This window comes from Macaca thibetana, chromosome 16 (assembly GCF_024542745.1).
Source record: "Macaca thibetana thibetana isolate TM-01 chromosome 16, ASM2454274v1, whole genome shotgun sequence".
Taxonomy (NCBI): Eukaryota; Metazoa; Chordata; class Mammalia; order Primates; family Cercopithecidae; genus Macaca; species Macaca thibetana.
Window position 1 is genome coordinate 29729284 of NC_065593.1, and position 12684 is coordinate 29741967.

At 42.7% G+C, this 12684-nt stretch overlaps 1 protein-coding gene and 1 non-coding gene across 4 annotated transcripts in view; both read right to left on the minus strand.

Moving 5' to 3' along the window:
* The window catches only part of RFFL (ring finger and FYVE like domain containing E3 ubiquitin protein ligase), an 81046-nt gene that overhangs the window by 35066 nt on the left and 33296 nt on the right, over positions 1-12684 (minus strand). Inside the window, exon 1 of one of the 3 annotated variants that reach the window (XM_050765645.1) lies at positions 4654-11751. The exons of the other annotated variants lie outside the window; for them this stretch is intronic. The gene's annotated coding sequence lies outside the window, so the exon portion shown is untranslated. Of the gene's footprint in view, positions 1-4653; positions 11752-12684 lie in introns of those variants that run through there. 3 annotated transcript variants of the gene reach the window in all.
* LOC126940068 (small nucleolar RNA U13) lies at positions 8176-8282 on the minus strand. The gene has a single exon (XR_007720590.1). It is a non-coding gene; the product is annotated as a small nucleolar RNA U13 (small nucleolar RNA).

Here is a 12684-nt window from a genome sequence, read left to right on the forward strand (position 1 = left end):
GAAGGCTTCAATGCCTTGACTGTTGTTTTGGATTGGAATGGTGCTGCAATGCGAACTGTAAATACAAATAAACATGAAAACAACAAATGCAGACGTAAAATAAAGACACGCTAGAAATCAAAGAAACCGACCTCTACCAGACACACCCAGGTCTGGGTGTACCTTTGCCTGCTGTTCCTGACTTACATAGCCCAAGCAAGGTAGAAGGAGAAACATAACAAAATGATAACAGGAAACGAGAGAGCAGAGGGTCTTGGAACATAAACTGTTAAAATAATAATATGAATAAGGGGGAAAGGAGAGAGATTTCACTTCCTAATAGCAATAAGTGAGCTCTTTTTCTTAAGCGGTAACTGTTAACAACTGAAAAACATACATAATAATCACAAGTTATAAATGTTCTCAGAAACTCCCTGGTTTCAACTATTCTATGACAAATATCTGCAGAGGGACCTCAGCATCTGCTATGAAGTTCAGGGAAAAGTAATTCTAACCAACGGAGCTGTGCCAAAATATCACCCCCGGGGTCTGACCAATTAAATGGCTGCTTCTTAGTGTGGAGTTTAGGAGAGATGACAGATTGAACACTGCAGCAGAGAAACCTACACTTTCATTTCAACCCAGGCATTCTGCCCCAAAGGGCGAGTCAATCAGGAAACAAAGCAGTTCAGAGTAAAGTCTTCTAACAACGCCGAAAACAGAATAAATGGACCTGCAGTTTAATTACAGCAGGATCCTTCTTCCATCGAAACTGATGACAAAGCTCATCAAGAATAAAGAGACTCTGATCCCCCTACTACTCTGGTGCAGGAAACAGGATTTACCAGATAAGCTCTTCTGTACCTTCTACTGAAGAAGCTGCTTTCACAAGATATTATCACAATGACTGACTAATGGGTAACCAGGATTTTATTTTCAAATGAAGGCAGGGACTAGGTGAAGGGGTTTCTGGCACTCCAATGCACTGAGAAAATACAGCACTTCAGGACAGGAATTCTGTCTAGGCTCAAAATTATGCAATTTATCTTTCCAAAGTGGACTGCAGAAAAATAGCTGCAGCCAAATGTACCATGGTATAGAATGAATTCTGGTGTTAACTCCTTTAATTTCCTCAAAACAATAAAACCTGCTACATTGAAAAGATCATTGAAAGGATTAAAATAATGCACGTCAAAGCATTTACCCCAGAGCCCAGCAAACAATGGGTGTTCAACAGAAATTGGCTGTAAATAATTTAAACAAAGTATTTTTTAAGGTTATTTTTGTTGTTGTTGTTGTTGTTGTTGTTGTTGTTTTAACACAGAAAGGCCCAATAAGGTTCCTAACTTTTTTATTTATTTTTGAGACAGGGTCTCCCTCTGTCACCCAGAATGGAGTGCAGTGACATGGTCTCACTCACTGCAACTTCTGCCTCCTGGGCTCAAGTGCTCTCCAACCTCAGCCTCCTGGGTAGCTGGGATTACAGGCACAAACCACCATGCCCAGCTTTTTTTTTTTTTTTTTTTTTTTTTTTAAAGACAGTCTCACTCTGTCACCCAGGCTGGAAAGCAGTGGCGTGATCTTGGCTCACTGCAGCCTCTGCCTCCCAGGCTCAAGCGATTCTCATGCCTCAGCCTTCCAAGTAGCTGGGATTACAGGCGCTCACCACCACGCCTGGCTAATTTTTGTGGTTTTAGTAGAGACGGGGTTTCACCACATTGCCCAGGCTGGTCTCAAACTCCCGACCTCAAGCAATCCACTACCTTGGCCTTCCACAGTGCTGGGATTATAGGGGTGAACCACTGCGCCCAGTCCATTAAGTTTCTTTAAAAAGACAATGTTTATCAGCTCTATTCCTCTATCTGCTTTTTAAAAATTTAGGGGCCAGGCACTGTGGCTCATACCTGTAATCCCAGCACTTTGGGAGGCTGAGGCAGGTGGATCACAAGGTCAGGAGATTGAGACCATCCTGGCTAACATGGTGAAACCCCATCTCTACTAAAGATACAAAAAATTAGCCAGGCGTGGCAGCATGCACCTGTAGTCCCAGCTATTCGGGAGGCTGAAGCAGGAGAATGGCATGAACCCAGGAGACAGAGCTTGCAGTGAGCCGAGATGGCGCCACTGCACTCCAGCCTGGGTGACAGAGCGAGAATCCGTCTCAAAAATTAATTAATTAATTAAGCAGGTATGCCAATACCTCTAATCAGGCTCAATTTAGTTTTTAAACCACTCCTCTAAGAATTAAATGACTATACTTCTTCCACCAGTTCTTAATTATATAATCCCCTGAAAAACTTCTCAGAGGTGGTCAGAGTGGTTTATCCTCTTTGCAGCCCCAGGCTGTTAAATCTCTTCCCAATTCCACCCCATTGCTAATGAGTTTGTTACTACCCACAACTCTGCAGTCCAGCCAGTTTAGAATTTCTCCCTTAGCTCCTCAACCCTTCTCTGCCAAATTCAAAGAATGAACATACACCTCTGGTCTCCACGTGGTGCACTGTAATTGCTTGCACTGCACTGAAGTCAGATAGGATTTGGTGATAAATCCGGGATGAATTGAGACTAAGCACCCCCTTCTTCCCACAGACCTTTAGCTTGGTTTGATGTTTGATCTCAATCTGAAAATTATGCTGACTTTCTGAAATGTTTTCTGCTCCTGCCAGGAGGATGTGATCTACCCGGTATCTATGCCAAGCAGCATAAATGAATAGACATTTCTAGTTTTCCTGGTGTCATAAAAACCTTTGTATCGTCTCCAAATTCTCTCCTTGCCAGGAACACCTGTGCTCAACCTGATCTTCAGGTTTTACTATTGGCCTATATCCCACAACAAAGTGCAAAATGCCTCATCTTCACCACTCTTTGATAGAGTCAAGAAAAAAGACACCTGAGCTGATAGCAGAAAGGAATGTTGTTCTCACTGCTTTCACACACAGTCACTACAACATCCACATTGAGATATGCTGCTACTTTACCCTTTTGCTCCTGGAATTACAAAGTGGAAAGACAGACGATTTTCTTTGCAATATGGCAAGAGTACAGAATGCACACACACACACACACACACACACCCCCCACATTATCAAAACCTTCATCTGTCCCATTATAGTATCAGACCAGCAGAATGGACCTGGTTCAAGTGGTTGTGATGATCCACAAAGATCCCGAGATGACTTGAGCAGATGGTTATCCTATAACCAATCCAGTCCTCTAATGAACGTAATAAAGCACATTTCACAGTAGGAAGCAATGGGAAATGGGAGGTGGGTTCAGAAAATAGGGGCTGCTGAGATTGTTTACCAGCTGAGTGACCCCAAGCAAACTACTTACTTAATCTCTTCTCCAGAGACTTGTCAAGGGATGAAGCAATTCAGCAGCTAGCATTAGATGCAGCCTCCATTACTCAAGGAAAGTTTGAATTCAAAGACTTAAAAAAAGTTCACAAACACCCGGTAGTCATTTGTAAACCACGCTCAGAAAACACTCAAAAGTTAGGCTAAAAATTCTGGAAACCAACAAAAGCAAACTGTTATTTAAAAGAATGGGCCAGGTGTGGTGGCTCACGCCTATAATCCCAGCACTTTCGGAGGCCGAGGTGGACTGATCACTTGAGGTCAGGAGTTCAAGACCAGCCTGGCCAACATGGCGAAACGCTGTCTCTACTAAAAATACAAAAATTAGCCAGGGCTGGTAGTGGGCACCTATAATCTCAGCTACTCAGGAGGCTGAGGCAGGAGAATCGCTTGAGCCATGGAGGCGGAGGTTGCATAGAGCTGAGATCGCACCATTGCACTCCAGCCTAGGTGACAGAGTGAGATTCCATCTCCAAAAAAACAACAACAACAACAACAACAAAACAATGGGCCTGTTGTTGTGGCTCACACCCGTAATCCCAGCTACTGGATGGCTGAGGTGGAAGGATCACTTGAGCCTGGGAGACCAAGGCTGCAATGAACTGTGATCGCACCACTGCACTCCAGCCACTGTACTCTAGCCTGGGTGACAGAGGGAGCCTCAGTCTCAAAAAATAAAAATTAAAAAATAGAAGGTGGTAGCCAGATGTGGTAGCTCACACCTGTAATCCCAGCACTGTGGGAGGCCAAGGAAGGAGAATCACCTGAGGCCAGGACTTTGAGACCAGCTCGCAGCCTGGGCAACACAGCAAGACCTCACTCTGGTGCCAAGGCTGGATGTGATGTACTCTTGGTCACTGCTGCCTTGACCTGGGCTCAGGTGATCCACCCACTTCAACCTCCTGAATAGCTGGGACTATATGCACATGCCACCATACTCAGCTATTTTTATTTTTGTAGAGACAGGTGTCTCACTATATTGCCCAGACTGGTCTCAAACTCCAGGGCTTAAGCAATCCTCCCGCCTCAGCTTCCCAAACTGTTGGGATTACAGGCATGAGCCACTCCCCAGGCTCTACCAAAAAAAAAAAATATATATATATATATATATATATGTGTGTGTGTGTGTGTGTGTGTGTGTGTGTGTAAATAAAAGGATGGAGGCCAGGCACAATGGCTCATGTCTGTAATCCCAGCACTTTGGGAGGCCAAGGCAGGTAGATCACCTGAGGTCCGGAGGTCGAGACCAGCCTGATCAACATGGAGAAACCCCATCTGTACTAAAAATACAAAATTAGCCAGGTGTGGTGGCACATACCTATAATCCCAGCTACTCTGGAGGCTGAGGCAGGAGAATCGTTTCAATCTGGGAGGTGGAAGTTGTGGTGAGCTGAGATCACGCCATTGCACTCCAGCCTGGGCAACAAGAGTGAAACTCTGTCTCAAAACAATAAAAAATAAATAAAAAATAAAAGGATGGTGAATTATAGGCTAAAATTTCCCACTGTTATTTTAAAAAATAGCCAAACACAGACTGAATCCCATATCTACCAAAAGTAACATCAGCAGTCAATTCAGTGGCTTCATTTTATAAATCATATGGATGCAGTATGTTATAAACTAGGAAAAACAACCATGCCCAGGAAGAAAGAATGGTCCCTAGAAGAAAGACATGCATATGGATAAAGGCAAGGGCTGTAAAGACTAGTTATGTTAGCTTCTTTTCAAACCCAAAATGGAGACTTCTTCAGCCAAGCTCAAATATTAGAAGTCTTAACTTTTTAACAGCACCAAGTTTCAAAACACAGGCATACAAGTTACAGTAGACAAACACATCCTGTTTGCACTTGACTTCCCGTTTTGGGCTATCTGATCTCTTTCCATTGCTGTACCCTAGACCTTCAACAAATAGGTAACCTTTCATATCTGCCACCAACTGGTTCACTAGACAGTATTTCAGTGACAATAAAGTACATTATTATATGAGTCAGGTAAAAGATCCACCTAACAAGCACCAAAAACCAATCATGAGTGTCTAAGACACTTTCTGGATTTCCCATGCTTTGTACTGACATCTGACTTAAGCAATAAAAACTTAACACAAATAGTGCTGAGATAAAGAAATTAACCCTGAAACAAAACTTGGAATATGAGGGCTGGAAAAAAGAGCAAGAAAAATTGAAAATGTCTTAATAATTTAATGTTAGCCCCCTTTTCAAATGCAGAATGAACGGATTCCAAGAAGGGAGTGACTGAGACAGCTAAACCGCCCTTTGGTGAAAACTGCCTCAAATCCAACCGGCTACCAACTGGACAGTCTACTTTTCAGCATTGCAAAAGCCTTCAATTTTAGACACCTAAAGCCTCCATTTCAAGTGCAACTTTCCACTACTTTCAAAGATTTGGTGGTTTCCTAGGCCACATTCAGTTCTAGAAGTAAACACTGGGCAACAAATACCCCAGTTTAATGAACAAGTCATTTAGCCTCTTTGGGTCTGTTTTCTCATCTGGAAAACAGGAAGGTTGAACTACACTCATCTCTAATGTTTTCTCCAGCTATAGAAAAAAATTGAGGATTCAATATTAACGGTTAGCAGAAGTTTCTATGGCTTCCTGCATTATTTCTTTGGTCAAATAAGATGCCTCTGACATCCCACATCCCACACTGTGAATAAAATGCCCTGATCTACCTCCCCAGTACCCAAAGATTTTTTTTCCCTTTCCCTTTCACTTGAAACATGCATCGGAAAATTCCCCTCTTGAAAGCAATACACTGACAAATTTTAAGTCCTGTTCTTTATACAAGGTCTTTTATTAAGATCTTAATGTAATCACCAGTCAATTCTTATGCTGCTCATCCGATTCATGAAGGAACTTGAGCCACAAAAGGATGGAGAAAATCCGACCAGCAGCATATGGCACACCCACACAGTAACTGCTAATGGGGAAAGAATGAGGCAAAATCTGGGTAAAAAAAAAAGGAGTGGTAAAGAGAAGTTCAGTGAGTCAGTGCAAGGGAAAACACAGGTTAATAGAAAAGAAAGAAAAGGAAATGTGAAAGGAAGAAGAAAAGCAAAAAGGGAGGGAATCTATAAACCATGATCAGAAACTTAAAAATCTGAAATTCTGTTCAGTTATTCATTCATTCACCCAATAGATATTGAATGCCCACTATGTGAAGGAACTGAACTAGACACTAGGGGAAAGACAAAGGTCAACCAGACAGATCTGCTCAGCGAGGCCATGGTCTAGCAGGAGATAGGTACGTACACAAACAACTATAATAGATGGCAGAAAGTGTAATGTGCCACAAATGAGACATAAAAGAGAATTCTCTGCTATGAGACTCAGGAAGAAGTGATTACTCCCACTGAGGGATCAGACTAGGGAGCCTTCATGAGAAGAATGCCATTCCAAGCCAAAAGCACAACAGAAACAAGGATACTCAAGTAGGAAATCAAGGACATACAGGAGCAGTGAGTAACTGGCAATAGCTAGTGATCCAGAGAGCCATGTCTAAATTGGATAGCTGGACTGGAGCCAGACTGAGTATTCAGAAACTAGCTTTAGTATCTGAATTTAAGTCTAGTGGAAGAGGAAGGGGACAGGGAGGAGTTGACAGACTAGGAGCCAGAGGAAACTCAAAAACTTAACCCATAAAATTAAGATAATAAAATCAACACAAAATCAGTGAGAACAGATATGTAAAGTTCCTCCAAAGAGAGAATATCTTCCAAACCAAAAGCAAGAAGAGAACAAAAAGGCTTGGATGACTATATGAATACACAGGTATTTAAACAAAGAATGTGACCACATCTAAGAAAGATTAGCAAAGAAATCTGGAAAAATCTAGAAAAAACAAGGAGGGGCATTTTGACTCCAGAACTGCCCAAGGCCGAGAAATACTAGAGGGAGGTGACACAACATCTCCACAGTGGAACAAGGTGGTTATTTCATGAAGCTTAGATGGGAACAGCATATAAAGTAGCACATAGGGGTATGGGCTCTTAGAGGCAGAGGGACTTGGTTCAAATCTCAGTTCAGCATCTTATCAGCTTAAAGAGAGTCTTGGTTTCCTCATTTGTAAATTGAAGATAATTGTGGCTACTTTGCAGGAGGATCACTGGGAGAATAAAATGCCCTACTGTATGCAAAGTACTTAATACAATACCAGGTATTATGGGAAACAATCAATAATCTTTTTTGTAACTGTATTCTGCCCTAAAAGCCATTCTATCTTATAAATCCATGCTCACCAAGCAAGCTTGATATTATTAAATTTGATTGCCAGATCTCTTGATACTGAAAAGCAATTATCCTAACAAATTCCAGAATCCTCTTAACAGAAAAGGAATCCTTCATTCTAAAATAATAAATTGGCATTCCATTCTGAGCTCAATCACTCAAGTCTGAATACAATCCTGTCTTCAAGACTAATTATTTCCAGGTTCTCAACAAAATACATTTTCTGACCCAAGACTAGACTGACGACACAGTGACCAAAATCCTGAGGGGTCATCCTGAGAAGCTAGATTGGCATCACCCTGGCCAGCCCTACCTAACTTGTATAATACTTTCCCATACTTCTCCTCCACCTTCCTCTCATACCCTTCAATCACGCACTATAGTGAAGCACTTTACCTTCCTCTCTAACCGTATAGAGGTCCAATATCCCATCTTTTTTTTTCCATTTTTGCATTTTCCTCCATATCCCAATATAACTTGCATCAAAAGAACCACAATAAATATTTACTGTAAAACACAATTTTGCTTAACAACACAAGCCATTGCATTCCACCATTCCCACAAGCTGAGGCCTCTTTCTGATTTATTTTTCCCACATCAGATGGGTAATGCACTGACTTTGTAGTAACAAAGCTTGAGGGAGGCACATCTCATACATGTGCATGAAAATCCAGTCATTACACTTATGAACAACAAAATAATCCCCTTTCTAATTTACCGAACTCTTATTCTATCCTTTTCTTCCCCCCTTCCTTCCCCTCCCCCACCTCTCCATTCCTAAACTGCCAGATTATTATAGAAAAATAAGAAGACTTTATTTAACTGGGTTGCTAACAAATTCATACAGCTGGAGCTAAGCCATCACTGGGCTCTAAAAACCTTTCATTTATCTCTAGCTGATGTCCTGATAGGACTTTCCAAAAAAACAGTGTCATGCAAGGTTTAGGAGCATGGGGCCTGGGTCAGACAGAACTCATAGTCTTCTTTCTGTGTGACCTGTCAAGGTGATTAATTCCCTGAGCATCATTTTTCTCATCTGTAAAATGAAGTACCTAAATGAGGTCATTCACACAAATCCTTAACACTAGAACAGTGACCGGCTTAGAGTAGGTGCTTAGTAAATACCGATACAACAGCTTTTAAAATCTTGCCTTTACACACATGCTCCTCTATGGAAGTTTGTACAAGGCAAACTCTTTGTGATCTTCCTTTTTCTTCAATTCCCAACTTCCCTAAGAAAGTAGCTGGTACTCTGCCTTCACTTCTCCATCACATACTCATTCATAAACTCAATTTCATTCTGCAGAAAGCCCTTTCTCCATGGTCACCAATGATCTTCTAATGGATAAATGTGTGGCTCTTTCCTACATCCTCAACCTTCATGATCTCCCTGCAGCCCCATACACCCACAACCTACCCATATTCTTCCTTATGAAGCTGTCCTCAGAGGGTTACCAAGAATTATGGACAGAAATATAACTTTAATTAAGCATTAGGTCAGGTGCAGTGGCTCACCTGTAATCCCAGCACTTTGGGAGGCTGAGGTGGGTGGATCACCTGAGGTCAGGAGTTCAAGACCAGCCTGGCCAAAACGATAAAAACCCATCTCTACTAAAAATACAAAATTAGCTGAGTGTGGTGGCACACACCTGTAGTCCCAGCTACTCAGGAGGCTGAGGCAGGAGAATCACTTGAACCCGGGAGGCGGAAGTTGCAGTGAGCCAAGATCATGCCATTGCCCTCCAGCCTGGGCCACAGAGCAAAACTCCATCTCAAAGCAAAACAAAACAAATCAAAAAACACATTAATCAGGCTGGACTTTGACGCATTTCCTTGTAATGGTAAGTCACACGGCACTAGATACTGACCATTTGCATCCCTACTGTTTCTAAAGATAGGATCTCTGACTTTAGAAGCATAAGGCTTTTTTTTAAGAATTGCTTGACATATTTTTCAGATCCCGAATTCTGGTAAAACAGCTTATGTCAACCAGTTTGAAGACCCTCAGAGAGAAACGAAATCAGCATAATACAGTTTTTTCATCTCCTGGTCCCATTACGTCACCTTTCTCTCTCTGGTCAACCAACAATCACCACACTCCAGCCCACTCCAAAATCCTTAAAAACCCTAGCTCCAAACTCCTCAGGGGGATGTATTTGCAGTTCTCTCTCATCTCCTCATTCTGCAGCCCTACAATTAAACCCCACCCCCATGTCTTGGGTATTGACTTACCACACATCAGGCAGCACACTTACTCCCAATACACTTGAATTCTCCTTATAGGCTCCTTTTCCCACATTGGCTCCCACTGCAGGCGCAGTAGCTTGACTCACCTTTGACATCAATGACCACTCTTGCTCCCTTATTTTCCTTCCCTGGTTCCTCCTTGTGCCCCCTACATAGGCCCCAGGGCTCTGTACTCCTTACTCTTCCCTCTTCCTTTCCTTCTCTAGTGAATTTTACTTCCACTTTTTTTTTCTTTTTTTTTGAGACGAAGTTTTGCCTGTTGCCCAGGCTGGAGTGCAGTGGCACGATCTCGGCTCACCACAACCTTCGCCTCCCAGGTTCAAGTGATTCTCCTGCCTCAGCCTCCCCAGTAGCTGGGATTACAGGCATGTACCACCACACCCAGCTAATTTTGTATTTTTAGTAGAGACAGGGTTTCTCCGTGTTGGTCAGGCTGGTCTCGAACTCCCAACCTCAGGTGATCTGTCCGCTTCAGCCTCCCAAAATGCTGGGGTTACAGGCGTGAGCCACCACGCCCAGGCTGGTTCTACTTTTTAAATGCATCCTGCAAGTATCCCGTTCTATGTCCACTGCCATAACCTGCCCTATCTGCCATGATCCTTCTCAAGAAGGGAGACAAACACTTCCTTACTGGTCCCTTTTTTGTGACTCTCTATTCTCTACAGAGTAGCCAGGGTATCCTTTTATTTAGAAAAAGAATCTCTGCTTGTCACTTTCTGTTTTAAGCCTTCAATGGTGTCCCACCACCTTTTTTTTTTTTTGAGACAGAGTTTTCGCTCTTGTTACCCAGGCTGGAGTACAATGGTGCAATCTCGGCTCACTGCAACATCCATCTCCCGAATTCCAGCAATTCTCCTGCCTCAGCCTCCTGAGTAGCTGGGATTACAGGCATGAGCCACCATGCCTGGCTAAAATTTTTTGTATTTTTAGTAGAGACGGGATTTTATCACGTTGGCCAGGCTGTTCTCGAACTCCTGACCTCAGGTGATCCACCTACCTCAGCCACCCAAAGTGCTAGGATTACAGGTGTGAGCCACCATGCCCAGCACCATCACACTTTTGAGTGAAGGCTAAACTCACTATCTAGCCCACAAAGTCCCCATGTGATGTGGGCTCTGCCTGCCTCTCCCACTTTACCTCATGCAGCTCTCCCTCTTCACTCACCTCGCTCTGTCCTCAGTCACCTTCTTTCAATTCCTCAAAAATTATAAATTATTTATTGCCCCAGGGCCTACAAACTTGGGGTTCCTTTTCTGGCCGAAACATTCTCCTTAGCTCTTTTCACAAGACTGGCTCCTTCTCAGACTGCAGTTCACCTTCCCTATAACATAGCTGTCTGGCACACAGTAGGAGCTTACCAGGTATTTGTGAAAGGAACAGATTTCATATTCTTCAGTCAGGTAACTCCCAAAAGTGAATATCTGGAATCAGTCTCACCCTTCAGATTTCTAGATGCCTGCTAAACCTCCATATCTCAAATTTAGTATAGAAATGTCTCATTTCTAAATGCCTGCTAAACCTCCATACCTCAAATTTAGCATACTAGATACAAAAAAACAAGCTTTCATCTTTTCCCAAACCAGTTTCTCCAGTTTTCTGAAATTACATGAGCAATATGACCCACAGTTTCCACTTCAGAACAATAAATTTCCCTTTCATTTGCTTCATTTGTCCAAAATTACAATCACCTTTAAAACTAAATTCGGCCGGGCGCAGTGGCTCAAGCCTGTAATCCCAGCACTTTGGGAGGCCGAGACGGGCGGATCACGAAGTCAGGAGATCGAGACCCTCCTGGCTAACCCAGTGAAACCCTGTCTCTACTAAGAAAATACAAAAAACTAGCCGGGCGAGGTGGTGGGCGCCTGTAGTCCCAGCTACTCGGGAGGCTGAAGCAGGAGAATGGCGTGAACCCGGGAGGCGGAGCTTGCAGTGAGCTGAGATCTGGCCACTGCAATCCAGCCTGGGCGACAGAGCCAGACTCCGTCTCAAAAAAATAAAATAAAAATAAAAATAACTAAATTCAAATATCACTTCATTCATTCATGCATTCAACCACTTATTCAACAAGTACTGAGTGCCTTTTATGAGGCAGACACTATGTTAGATACTCGAAAGCAAAGCAGATATATTTTTGTCTATTATACATCAAACAATCATATAAATATTGAATTATAAACTAAAAAAAAGCAATGAAGGAAAAATGCCAGAAACCATGAGAAAAAAAATGAGAGGCATCAAGAAACACTGTTCTAATGATGGGTTGATTTAATGAAATATAATTTACCCTAGGCAGACTGCAAGGAAGAGCATACTAGACAAATGATTCAAACAAGTCCTACAAGCAGGAGAGATAAGATCTATCTCAACGTACATACCATCTTGCCTTACGTATTATACCTATCTGTCCCCCGCACCACACTCATTTTACTGATAGCTACCTGAAAGAAAGGACATAGAGTGTCTCTTATGTGCCAACACAACACCCCCAGGAGATACTGAGTCACTGGTCTGGTACCTAGGAGCTTATGCTTGTAAAAAGCTCCCAGATGACTCTATATGCAGCCAAATTTGTAAATCATATGCCCAAACTACCCATTTAATAAACATGTATTGATTATTCTCTCATGAAAAATCTCTATGGTCAGTGTGGTAAACTGTATCTAAAATTGGTGGTAGGCCAGGGGCGGTGGCTCACGCCTGTAATCCCAGAACTTTGGGAGGCCAAGGCGGGCAGATCATGAGGTCAGGAGTTCAGGACCAGCCTGACCAACATGGTAAAACCCCATATCTAATAAAAATACAGAAGTTAGCCAGGCGTGGTGGCACGCAACTGTAATCCCAGCTACTCATGAGGCTG